Below are 12770 nucleotides of genomic sequence, written 5' to 3' on the forward strand. Positions count from 1 at the left end.
GTCCCCTTGCTCAGCTCCACCCTAACCCTCAGGGCCCCTGCACTCTATAAACCATGGGGATTCTAATTCAAGGCCCCAGAGCTCAGGGTTGTGGAGCTGAGTGGCAGCTGCTGCTCCAGCTGTGGGTCACACTCTGCACTGGGGACAGGCCAAAAACTACAGCCCAGCCTGGGCTCTTCCTGAGGCTGGGGGTATGGAAACAGCCAAAATGTCCATTTTAAAGGCACAGTTCTCTAAAACACAGACTGAAGATGTCACCCTCAAAAGTTGGTCCTGTCCCGCATACCTCTGGGTGGAAATGGGATTTTAAGCCTTTCCAGTCAGGTCCTTGCCCAGCTCCCTTGGTTTGGGAATGTCCAGCACAGTGTACCAGCTGGCTCTGGGGATTTTCACTCCCTGTCCCCTCCAGCACAAACTGCTAAAATGAATCTGCTGGAACTTCTGTATTATGCTAAAATATTTGCCACAGTATGCACACCAATTGCTTCATAGGATTTTAGACAGCCTCTAGAAATTTCTGCTGGTAAAGAGAGCATCTCTCCATTTGATTGGGCAAGTTGAATATTTTCAAGGATGTGCTAGCTCATGCTTTAAGGTGTAAGTCAAACATGCAGCTACAGCAGGTTCAGACAATGGTTCCCCTCTTGGCAGGTTGCTCTGCAGTTTTGTGCTTTTCCTAAGGGAAATGTTGGGATTCCCAGACATGCAACTGGGAGCTCCCCAGGGCACACTTCTCATGGCATTTCAGCAAAGGGGAAGGAGACCTGTCTCCTCTGTCACTGCATTTGGGGTGCGGTCAGCCCCCACTCCCACAGGTGCCTCTGGCACCTTTCTGCCTTTCTCCTGATAAAATGGAAGAGAGAACCAGTGTTTCTGAGGTGTAAATAATGTTTAACAAGTGGGCCTTGGAGTTGTAAAGGAACTCCTGCACTTATGCTATAATCATTTTGGTGGTTGATTTAGAGCCAAGTCCTGCTGGCCTGACTGAAGCAATTAGCCTGATTACTGCCAGAGGGATGCTCATGCAATTAAGGTGAGCAGTGTTTGCTCTTTATTCTGGAAACCAGTTGTCTGTATAAAAGCAGTTGACACAGTGCAGCGGTGCTGAGGCAGGAGGGTGATGGGCTCTGAGACAAACCTTCGAGCCCTGACAGAACCTGGTGTCTCTCACAGAAGAAGGATGGACAGATGGACATTGTCTGACACTGCTCTGAGGGGAAAGCTAAAACCTGACAGTGAGAGACGTGTCCTGGTGTGTTTGCTCTGTGGGACTGCAACTGTTGTTGTTTCCCCAGCTTCTCAAAAGGATGGAACTGGCTAATTAGATCTACAATTGCCATTTATCAAAAAGAGCATCTGAAGTCTTCAGTGATATTTTTCCCCCCTCTCTCCCTGCTATTTCTAAGGCACCTATCAATGTGGTGCAGAAATACCATCTGGATACCTGGCTAGTGACCAGCAGGCTGTGGTATGTGAGAGTTTTAAATAGAGACAAGAGAATGGAGGGTGGAAAGGGTAGACAAACAGCGTGTTTCATGGAGGCTGGAAAGGGTATAAATGAAGAGAAAAGCAAAGAAGGGCAGGAAATACCTTTTCTTCAAATTGTCACAATGAAAGAAGCAGGGTATGTTATACCTAGGAACCTCCCTAGGAATATTTAAACTGCTTGGGAAGTGATCCTGCAGATGAGCAGGGCTGCTGCATTGACTCTGGATGAACACTCACCAGAGAGCAGGAGCATCTCTGCAGAGGAAACTTCTTCCTGCCCTGCCAGGAGAACCTCTGCACCTGGCTCTGGATGCCAGCACTTCTCTGCATTCACAGCTCAGATGTTTTACTAAGGGCAGGCACAGCTTTGGGGTCAACAGCTCTGACTTATCCCTCCCCCTGAATTCAAGGAAATTCAGAGGTTTTACTTGATTCCACGGAAATCAAATACACTTTGCAACATGGGAATTTGCCTTTTTGATGGATCTGAAGGGTTATGAATAGCCTAGTCCAAGGTTTTAGTGTGAAGCCACTTGTGTCATCTTAGTGATGATGAATTCACTCATGTCAATGGAGTTTACTCCTTGTGTTAGCACTGCCCCCCAGGTGGGTGCCTGTGTGTGCAGAAATAATGGCTCAGGCTGGCAGAATATGTTTGCTAAGAAAACCTGACTTGTCAATTACTGGGGATTTTCCCTGAACTCTGATGGTTCTGGAGTAGAGTTTGGGCTTCTGGTGTTATGACAGAATTTTGCAGGTTCAGTGATGACTTTTGACAGCTCCGGTCCCAGCAGGGGAAGACTCCTCACTTGAAATCAATCAACTTTATCACACAGGAAAAAAGAAAATTAAAACCCACCTGAAACTCAAACCTGCTTTAACAGGGGCTCCTCTCTGACTGAGCTGTTACTGCAGATATCTCTACACAATGAGCATATTTATGTGGGGAAATATCAAAAGGTAGGTGCACCTAACAAAGACATCCTGATCATGCTTAATGCACCAGATAAATTGTTTTTAAATGCAGAGGTGCTTTTTTTTTTTTTTTTGCATTTTTAGTGAAAAAGCACATTCACATATGCATCTCTGGAGTTTTTTTTAATTAATTGCTTTTAGTCATTTCCTTTCATAAAATTAGAACAATGATGGAATAGACTGGCTGTGGAGTTTGGCCGAGGAAAGATTATACTAATCCACTTGAAATATGACTAAAACAGAAAGCAAGGAGAGATAAAAGCTTTTTTTTTTTCCCCAAAGCTTGTTTACCTGTGACAAAATCCTTCCAAATCAGCTGCACACAAAATACGGGATCATATTAATTAAACTCAACCAAAAGAGGTCTTGCTTTGGACTTCTTGGGATATTTCATACCCAGAGAGCTTGTCCCGTGATGCCTTTTAGCAAGATGGGGGAATATGTGTTTCATGCAATTAATAATTAGGAGAGCAGCAAAGCTTTTAAAGAGCAGAGTGACACCCAGATCAACTTGCTATATGGAAGCAAACAAAAAGGGGGAATTTATCTGAAATTTTTTATATACCCTGACACATCACTGAGAGTGATGAGAAAACCACTGAGAGTGGTTTTTAAGAATCAAGGGACCTTTCATTTGCATATTCTCCAGTTAATAAAAGGCTATGGTTACAGATGAACTTCCTTTGTTCTCTCCATGGGTTATTGCTCCCTAAGCCTATTCTTTGTTGAGGGAATAAAAAGATGTCCTAGTTAATGTGATGCTTTCCACTCAAATTTTTTTCCCAAAACTCTTATTTTCCAGAGCAGTTAATTTGCCAAACCACACCAGCCCTCCATACACCATCTCCACAGATTGGTTTTCACAGCTGAATCAATTCTTCCCCTATCACCTCAACAGCAGCTCTGGAATTCCACATATAAGCTTAAAAATGGCTCGTCAATAACCAGATGGGCCCTGACGATCAAAGAGCAGTGAGTGCAGGCACACTGCTGTCCTTCTTTGCCCTTCAGCCAGCCAGCCCTGGGCTCTGCAACACATTGCTGTGGTCAGCCTGTGCCTCTCTGAAGCCTGTTTCTGCAGGTCATTAAGGCAGAGCAATTTAGGGGTGTTCAGCTGTGCCAGGACTGTGGCTGCTCCTTGCTCCCTGTGCCTGCACCTGACTCTGCTCTTCTCCTGCACCAGCTCCAGAGTTTGTTGACTCCCAAGTGGACACATGAGTCAAGACCAAAGCGCAGTTTTCAGGATGTTCCATGAGATTGGAGGGCCAGGAGAGCCTGGAAGGTGCAGGAGTGGATGGCTAGTTGGGAATGGGAAGGCAACAAGAGAACAAGGGGCAATGCCAGCCTTGGGGCTGGTGGGCTCCCTGAGCTGTCACCCCAAAAAAAGTCAATACACTCCTGACTGAGGTCAGGGAGGCAGTGTATTTGGCAGCTGTACTGAGGATCACCTGGACACTGGTCTCCAGGAGGATTTAATATTCCTTTATTCCCTCTGACTTTGATTTAACCATGGGCTGTTATGCTTTAAGTACCAGATATTAATTAGAAGTGGATTGGGTCCCAAAGGGACCATACTCCAGATCTTCTCACCCTTCCTAGTTTGACTTATTTGAGGTTACTACTCTGAAATATTATTTATGCACCCAGGAGCCTGACATTTATAATGCCTAACTAAATTTGCAAATAACTAATGGCTGTCAGTGAGGAGTACCACTCTGCTGAGGTGGAAAATAGCTTGCCCACAAATAAAACCTAGCCAAGTATATGGGATGTTTTCTGCAGCACTTCTTTAAGGCAGGCACTTCTTATTCTCATCCCTCCTTTGGTATCACACCTAAACAAAGAGACAGGGCTACATGGAGGGGTCCCACCAGGATGGCAGCCTTGGAGAGATGAATCACTTTGGGCTGAAGCAGAAACTTTGTTCTGAGCCTCTGGAAGGGAAGTGGGGAAGTGAGACAAATGCTCTTTGGCTACTCTGGTCTTCACAACCCTTCTGGCAGTGGCACAGAGTGGGAGAAACACTGAATTCAGGCAAAATTGCCTGTGAGTGGCTGGGGCATCCCATTTGGTACAAGCAGAGATGAAAGTTATTTATGGGTAGCAGGATAGCTTTGTATTAAGAAAGAAAAAGCATCTGAAGACATAATAGGAGTTTTAACAGTATCTAGGGGGAATTTCAAGTTAGGATTTAATTCCAAATTATATTGAGTCAGTTTTTGTCCTAGCAAATATTCTCCGTATTTGCTCAGATTTTAGTTCCTCTAATTCTTCTCATTCTCTTGCTCTCCCCAGGCTGTATCAGTCTGGTGTTATGTGTGTCCTGACAGAATATGAATACACATGTGTTGCCTGTAGTGACTCTACTATGTGACTCACAGCACTTGCAATTTAGGCCCACTTCTATTTTTAGAATAAAAAGGGATATCTAGGATCATTGGACTTTAAAATCGCTCAAAAGGCAAAAAGGGGCCATCTGATGGGGGTGGAACTGCTGGTTGCCTCTATGAAGTCTTAGCAACCCTGTTGATTTAGCTCAAACCAGGCTTTCTATATAAAGTACGTGGACAATAGAGCTCACTCAGTGGGAGACGTGAGGTTTCCTCCTATATGACATAAGTACAGTGCAAAAATATCTCAAAAGGCAAATATATTCATGTTCTATAACCTTCTCCCCTCAGTTTGTTTCTGAGTAAAAGCTTGGTGTTTTGACAGCTGAATTTTTTTTGTGTCTGTGAGGAAATACGTTTGACAGAAATTCCTCGCCCAGCTGGTTTTGACTGCTTTTAAACCATACCTCAGGTGTTAGTTTTCTTCTCATCTGCTATTTTCACAACTCTTCCATATCTCCCTGGCATGTTAACAGTCCCCTGCGTGACAAAAAATAAACTCTGTCCCCCTCGCTTGGTGGCAATTCTGGTGAGCAGAGGGAAGGATTGGGATTAACGTCTCTAGAGCTAGCCATGAGCTGAGTCTGGTAAGACCACAGACCTTGAGGTTAATGACCCAAATTAGCTAGATTCACTGTTAAAAATCGTACATTAGGTGTTCCTGCTGTTCCCTTTCCTTCCTCCTCTGTACCTGCTCCATGTGCTCCATGTGCCACTGATCCCTCCTCCTGCCAGTCACTCTTATTTTTCCCCTCTTTCAGTGTTTTCTCCTGCCCTCACTGTTGATGCTGCCTTGCTTTCCTCCCTGTTGGCTGTCCTTGTGTCACAGAATGTGCAAGACAGGCACAACAGGAGAGGTTATAATGTGGAAAATTTATAAATTTCCGTTATGGTTTTTTTCTTTCTAAATTGGCTGAACAGTTTCCACTGGCACTGTGGACTTACTCTGGAGTTGGGGAGAGCATGGGGACAAGGCAAGTGCTGTGAGAGAACGGCCCATGCAGTGCACGATGGATGATGCCCACTATTCATTTTAACAGATCTGCAGGAATCCAAGCGCTTTTCATGAATATTCACATGAAATTGAAAGCTGTTTAACCTGGCTCTCACATCTGTCTGGTGGGAGCACTTCAGTGCTTATGTGTTGCTGGTATGAATACTTGCAAGACATGAATTTTAAACCTGACTGAGTGTGATGCAAATCCAGTATGAAACAGAACCCTTGGTTGTGAAATTTGCAATTCGTTTTCTGCCAGTTAGCTGCACAAGTCAGCTAATCAGGGAACACCACAGGACTGAACCAAGCAACACAGGATGAATTTGCAAACATTTGCCACTCCCAAAAGATCTGTAAGCCAAGAAGTTTTTTGCTGGAGAAAGCCCTAAATAATATCAAACTAATAAATTAGAAAATTGCATGACCTCCACAGGCAATTCATAACAGAAAGGACAAGTGAGATTCATGGCAAAAAGTACTCATTGAGCTTCTGAAGAAAGCAGGGAAATCCTTCCTCAGCACACTGAATCAATCTGATACAGTTTGCCTCACTATCTGCTGCCCATTGATGGAATGATGGGAGATTTGGAGTCACTTCTGACAGGCTCTCAGATGAGTGGGTATTTGGTCCTGGCAGAAGTTTTTCTAAGTGGCCAATTTGTCTGGGATAGTTTTGAGAGCAGATTTAATTTTGGATCATGGGATTTGCCTTGTGTCATATTTTACAGCTGAAAATGCCTGAAACGTTGACCTTCTTCTGCTACACAGTTTGGCTTTGCATTTTGCCCTGTCTGGAGCTCTGTGTTCAGCCTCAGTCCCTGAGCACCACTGTGTGTATTTCCATTGCATCACTACCACATTAGCCTTGTTGCACTGCCCATTTCCCAGAGATGCTGAGGGATTTGCACAAGTCTCCCAGAGAAGTCCGGGCACAGGTTGAACACAGTCTCCACCTCCTCATGGTTTTTACCCCTTTCAGACCCTTCTCTCAGAGAGGCACTGCAGTAAAAAAAAAAAAAAAAGTTAAATTGTCTAAGGTTCTGGACAAAAGTGAGATGGAGAAGAAAAACCATATACTTGATTTCTGCATGCATTGCTCATTTCTGGCACAGATTTCATATCTCTGTGTAATAACTCTTTGATCCATACTGCAAACTGCTACAACAATTTCTTTGGAAGAAAGTTTTCACTGTTATCTTTAAGTACTCAGTAGAGTACATAACACAGGTTGAAATGATTTCCCCCCAAATTTGCAATGCAAAGTAATGCAGTTAACTGAAAAGTTGTTGGCTTGGATCAAATGGGGAATATTTATGTTTCTTAAAAGGAATTCTTACCAATTGCTGATCCAATATTGCTTCTTTTTGGCACAACCATTATTCACTTAGACTGAAAGCACTTTTGCTGTTAAATTGTCATTGGTGTTTTGTTTTAAAAGGAATTATATCTCAACCTATTTACAATGCAATATAACGCACTGAAGTTTGCCTTAAAGAGAACATTAGTTAGGATGAGTAAATTCAAATTACTTGGTAAGTCCCTGCTATTTAGGAATTCTTTTTCTGATGAAGATTTAATGAAAACAACCAGTCTAACAGAATTATTGAAGCTGTGAGGTTTTGGCAACAGTATTGTAAAGTATTCTTAGTGACATCCACATTAAAGTAGATTTAAAAGGGTATCATAACCTTAATTTGAAAATTTAGCACAGCAAGTGACTCCATACCTCTTGCTGCAAGATATGACTCTCAGCTTCTTTACATGCAATTTTTAATGGGTCCTGTGAGAAGCATCTCCACAAGCAGAACATTTTATTGTTACTAAATACCACTCACTCTGAAGTCCCTCTGTTGTTTGGGAATGAAACTTTAATGAACGAGTTGAAACAATTCATCAACCCAGGGAACATCGCACTCAGATCAAGCACGCCGAATGATAAGGGCTCTGCATATGCATGGAAATATGATTTTCATTCATTATGTTCCTGCTGCTCATCCTGGTGAGGGTCACGCACACAAAAACAGGAGCTCACAGCCAGCCCTGCCCAGGACCCCCTGCAGACCCCACTGCCCTGGCTGGCCAGGCAGACCTGACTCTGATTTTTGGACATTCTCTTGCCTAGTGATGCTAAACTGGCACATCATAAAAAAGTACATGAGGCTTCTAACTTTGCCTGTCACCTCTTGGACTTCTGGCTGGGAAGAAACAAGCTTTTTCCAGGGGAAGCCTTCCTGTTATCCTAGTGAGTGTTCATTCTCCACCTCAGCCCTTGCTCACAGCCCTTTCAGCATCCAGCTAAACGCTGTGTACATCCTTCCTACACTGGTTTCTCAGGGGGAGGAGGGTGTCAGGGGGCTGGCAGTGACACGGGAGGAAATCGTGCCTTTTTCTGTCTGAAACTACATTTCTCGTCCAGCAAAACAATGCCAACAGCGTAGAGAAAGCTTTGATTATGCAAAATGGATGGACTCATCACGCCTTCTTTTGCAATAGGTTATAACCTAAGGAGTTCCTCACCCGGCAAATTCCTCCCACCACCTTCCCCCGCCAATGTTTTCCCCCTTTCAAGTGACATCGGTGGCACTCCACACACATTTTACACATTAATAGCACATCGCCCTCATCTTTCAGGCTCCATAGCTTTCCTCTTCCCCTTTCATTTTAGGGCAGCTTCCCCCTCTCCCTTCTCCCATGTCAGAAACAGCCGGGCTGGCTGGCTAGGAAAGGAGTGAAGTGTTTTCTTGCATGACCTCTATGTATTTTACTCCGCGGGAAGAACAACGTGGAATGCACACTCAGCAGGCAGCGAGGCTTGAGCCAGTTTGTCCTCGGGGCGTTTGTGCCATAAAACACAGGACTGTCCACAGTATTTCTGCCATAAAACACAGGACTATCCGCGGCATTTCCACCCCCGGCTCTCCCCCCATGGCAGCGAGCCCTCCCCGGCGCTGCCGCCGCACCTGGCCGCGCTCGGCAAGCCGGGGAGCGGCACCGACAGCGGGCACCCAACAGCAACAGCTCCCTTTGTTTCCCGTGCAAATCCTACCTCCGATAGTTGTCACATCTTCCTCCGAAGCGAAGCCTAATTGCTAGCAAACAGAGATCCAGCGGAATCCTCCGAACTGCCACCGGTTGTGAAGTGCTGTCATCGTTCCCTCCCGGTGCTTGAACCTTTTTGGAGCATTAATGTCACAACCCCTGCTAACTCATCGCTTAGTACTCGCTGCTCAAAATGTCTGAAATAGTTTGGAAGGATGATAGGAATGACAGGCACACTAGACAGCCATGCTTGAAATTAGTTTTCTCCAGCTGACTTAAGGCTGTTTCGTAGTGCTTTTAGGCATGCACTCCGTAGGGTTTATTAACCTAGGCTAGACATGCCGTTCCTGCTTTTGTTCAGGGCTGTAATAGGATGGCTGCTAGGAACGCAGCGATAGGTCTAACCCCATTCATCCCTCCGTAGTTCTTAAACCTCCCTGGGAGAGGAAACGGCTTCAGTCATCCTTAAACTTACTGAGGCTACTGTTTCTGCAGAGCAGGCTTTCACACATTGTTTTGAAACTAAAGAGCAAATCCCTCCGGGAATGGAAGGTGCCGTAGCTCTCGCGGCTGATGCGAGCAGCCAGAGGAAGCGGCAGCATCCGCCCCCGCCGCAAGCTGAGGCTGGCGCAGGACTTGGGGGAAGTAGCGATTGGAAGCTGAAAGTTCTTAAAACTCTGCGAGGCAGCTGTGGCATAAAGAGAACGAGGGGGATGCAGGGACCGTGCTGTGCTTTGTGTGCACAGAGTCACAGATGTACACTGCGCTTCTCAAGAGGCAAAATGCTGTTTGTGGATGGTGGGGACTCACAATCACTCTAAACTTCCAAGTAAGCAGCACCTGGGATGATGGTGGACAGAAGAAATGCAAGACCAAAGCACAACGTTCAAAAAGAGGTGGTGAGAGATGCTACAGGACACTGCTGTTCTCAGTAAAGCTGTGCTAATCACCAAATCCCGGCTCAGAGATATTTGTGCCCTGCAGAGATCTTGGAGCCTCTTTCTTCTTGGTGGTCAGTTAATGACCAGCCCAGGTCAAGCTGCAGAAAGGCTTGTTACCATCTGCTATCACTGGTGTTGCTGATCCCAGTATGGTCCCCAGTGGGCAAAAGTAGGAGCCACCAGTGCAGAGGTGCCTCTGCCAGCAGCAGTGGCACACATGGGCTGAAGGACAGGAGAGGCACAGGCACCCTGGAGCTAAGGCGGGCTGGGACAGAGCAAGTGAGAAGTTGGTTCTTTTGCTGCTTGTTCCACACCTGCCTGTTTTTTTAGTATCATCTGGTTCACAGCCCTTGGCTCTAAATGAAAACAACACCATTCAGGAGACACCTCAGAAACGAATGGTGTTGGGAGAGATTAAGGAGGAAAGCAGATCACAGTGAAACCCCAGCTATGACTGCCTCAGACTCTGGGAAGGAAAGGGTTAGGACAGGGCTAATGGCACATTTGCTTTACCAAACAGCAAGTCAGTGTTTGTGCATAGCATGGGCCACTGGTCTCTCCTCCTTCTTCATCGGCCTTCACTGAAACTATGAGTGACAGCAAGCTTGTTGCTGGTGCAAGGCAGCCATGGATGGGGACATCTGGAGGGACCACGAGCATGATGTTTGCTTCTGAATCAATTCTGCTCCTAACAGAGCTGCCTTTTCTCTCTGTGCTTCCCATGCCTGCACTTGCTGTTGCTCTTGGACATCCTCCCTTTCCCTCTTCACCCACTGCTCCTTACACAGTCAGTGGGTTGGAGGGGAAGGCTCAAGGCTCCAGATTTGTTTCTCAGTTTACAGTGAGAAGCTTTTCCCAGAACTGGTGGCAGCAAAGGGAACTTTGAATTTTGTAGGCAGGAATCTCAAGGTGGGTAACTACATGCTGACTGATAGCAAGGCTGACTGAACAATACCTGCTTTCTGAATAATTTAAAGAAATTTTTTTGTGTGCCACCTATCTTGCATCTTTCATGTGCCCTTCATTCACCTTAAGGCAGATAAAGAAATGGAAAAAAATCTCATTGTCACAAGAAATATATTTCTGTTTCAGTAAGGGTCTCACTGTGCCATTGATTTGTAAGTGGGATGACACAGCAGTTCAAGAGACATAAGAGTCTGGTTGGAGATGCCCAGGTCTAGGAGTCCTGACTTTGGTGATGATCTTGTGAGAGATTTCAGTGCTGAACTGGACACAAGAATGTTCAATACCAGGTTAAAGCAGGTGGTAGTTGTCACCCAGGTTCACAGTTTCCCAGCTGTGTATGCTGAATATGAGAAGATTCATAAAAAGCTCTCCCAGTTCCCCCTCCTTCATGGATCTCTCTGCCAGGGTGATCCCAGATGCCTCAGTCCTTCCCAGTAAGTTAAAGCCACTCAGACTTGGGGGTCAGGGGGTGACACTGCCTGTGAGAATTGTGTGACTGAATGGAGAGGAGAGGTTCTTACCTTGGGCAGTGTTTGAAGGGGGAATAAACTGTTCAAGGTGTGCAGTGTAGGCAGGGAATGACCAGAAAGATCTTCCTGGGGCTGATCTGTTAACATGAACAGTCTTAGGGAGAGATTCCATGATATTCCCCCTTTCCTCAGGCTTTTTCTAATCACTGGGCAGCGACAGCAGCTGCCATCAGTGATGGGACTGCTGTACTCCCTGTCCTTACCATGGCTCTACTGCTGTTGTGTTTTTCTGGCACACCAATCTGCTCCTTGCTGGAGAGAAGATCCAGGGAGCAGAGGAGTGGTGATCTGATCAGGTACGCCAATTTTCTGCCTTCCTGCCCTGTATGAATGTTGTAAAGTTGGATTGTCCAGGGAAGCAGAGGGCTCACATGTGCTTCCACTCTGCCTTCCATCAGGAAAATCCTATTCTGTAGCAGAGGAAATTGCTGCTCAGCTGTACAGCAGTGGACCCTATTTGAGAAAACCCTTTGCTTGCAAAGGAGTGCAACAATTTACAATGCCTTCATCAGTTTCTGACCAGTACTTGGGAAATGGCCAAGGAGGATGAAGGACAGGCGGAATTTAGGAGGTTTGCAGTTTGCATGTTGAAGTATGCCAAATAATATAATGAGCAGAGCAACTAATGCATCCTTTCATTATGAGTCATCCTCATTATAACAGGAATTTTATAGATACGTAACTAGAAAGTGTAACTATCAGTTACAAATGCACATTTCTACTTGCAAAAGAAAGGACATGATACAATTAAAGCTTCAGGTTGCACATACAATAACCTTTTCTCCTCCTGTGGCCACAAATTCTCTAGGAACAGTATGAGTATATTTTGAAGTTGCACACCTATCAGACAGCATTCCTTCTACCCACTTGCTGAGTCTTTTTGAAACAGCAGCAGGCAGCCTCACTAATCCATAGATACTTGGTGTGAGCTGTGTATTAAAGGAATTGCAGGAATGCTCTGCTGATGACTCTTCCATGCTGGGTGTCTCTGTAGAGTGTCAGTGTTCAGGGCAGCATTAGCCTGGCAGGGCTGCAGGTGTGGTGTGCACGACAGGTAACAGGCTGTGTTCAGGATGTATAACCACAGTGCCAGTGAAATTAGTCTAGCAGGAAAAAGGATCCTCCAGAAACAGCCAAATTCTGTCATGCACATTTAGATACTCTTGGGTGTTGAGGAGCCTGAACTCAGACCTGAGTTTTGCAGAGGGCAGCTATTCCCTAAAAAGGATGAGTCCAGTGTGGGGGAAGATAAATTCCTAACAATTATCTCGGCAGCAAGCATTAATCTCACCTTTGTCATTTAAATGAAAAAAAGTATCAAGAAACCTTGTTGATGTCACTTCCCAGATTTACAGCTCTGCCTGGTTTCCCTTCTTTTTCCTGTGGCAGAACAGGCAGCACCTGTATGAATGCAGCCCTGTGTTTGACCAGAGTCTTGCAGTCT

At 45.4% G+C, this 12770-nt stretch overlaps 1 protein-coding gene across 5 annotated transcripts in view; it reads right to left on the reverse strand.

Annotated features, from left to right (window-relative positions):
* Positions 1–12770, reverse strand: part of KCNMB2 (potassium calcium-activated channel subfamily M regulatory beta subunit 2) — a 138824-nt gene that overhangs the window by 86076 nt on the left and 39978 nt on the right. Inside the window, exon 1 of one of the 5 annotated variants that reach the window (XM_038145702.1) lies at positions 8897–9829. The exons of 3 other annotated variants lie outside the window; for them this stretch is intronic. The gene's annotated coding sequence lies outside the window, so the exon portion shown is untranslated. Of the gene's footprint in view, positions 1–8896; positions 9830–12770 lie in introns of those variants that run through there. One more of the 5 variants, XM_038145699.1, reaches the window with a different exon arrangement.

Source organism: Motacilla alba, chromosome 9 (assembly GCF_015832195.1).
Source record: "Motacilla alba alba isolate MOTALB_02 chromosome 9, Motacilla_alba_V1.0_pri, whole genome shotgun sequence".
In the NCBI taxonomy this organism is placed as follows: Eukaryota; Metazoa; Chordata; class Aves; order Passeriformes; family Motacillidae; genus Motacilla; species Motacilla alba.